This window comes from Molossus molossus, unplaced genomic scaffold (assembly GCF_014108415.1).
Source record: "Molossus molossus isolate mMolMol1 unplaced genomic scaffold, mMolMol1.p scaffold_m16_p_20, whole genome shotgun sequence".
Classification (NCBI taxonomy): domain Eukaryota; kingdom Metazoa; phylum Chordata; class Mammalia; order Chiroptera; family Molossidae; genus Molossus; species Molossus molossus.
In genome coordinates this window covers 43,938,043-43,938,637 of record NW_023425356.1, presented here as the reverse complement: position 1 = coordinate 43,938,637, position 595 = coordinate 43,938,043, and positions in this window count along the sequence as shown.

The window sequence follows — 595 nt, the reverse complement described above, 5'->3', positions numbered from 1 at the left end:
GTGCGGGCCTCAGGCCGCATTGCAGGGTCACTGGGTCGGGGGAGAGTGATGAGTGGGCCAGAGAGCTGGGGGCCTGGGAGGAATAAAAACATGACGGAAATGTTGGCTGGGAGGATGGTGGGGTTATTTATAGAAATGAGAAGTTGCAGAGAGGAGTTGCTTTGGGCGGGGGAGGGGATGGGAAGATTTGCTTTTGAACCTGGTGAGGTCAGTTGTCGGTTGGACTTCCAGGATGGCCACAGATAATGAACCCTAAACGACACGTCTTGAATGGTCAGCTCATTCTGCCCTGAGTGGCCGAGCTCACTGACTGGCGTTATCTTGGAGGTCCTGGGCGCTGTGGCCCATGCACCAGCACAACTGCGCAGTCCCTGCCCCAAACGTCAGTTCCTGAGACCTTCAGGGCCGTCACAGACGAAGAATTTCCCCAGACTGCTGCTGGCCAGGCCTGCTCTGCCCGTTTCCCCAGGGAAGAGCTGCCTTCCCTCCGCAGCTCTGGGCCTTGTGGGAGGCACAGAGCCTTGTCTGGACACGGTGGCCAGGCTCGGACCACCGACAGCTGCGCGGGGAGGGGGTGGGTTTTGGCTCAAGGGGC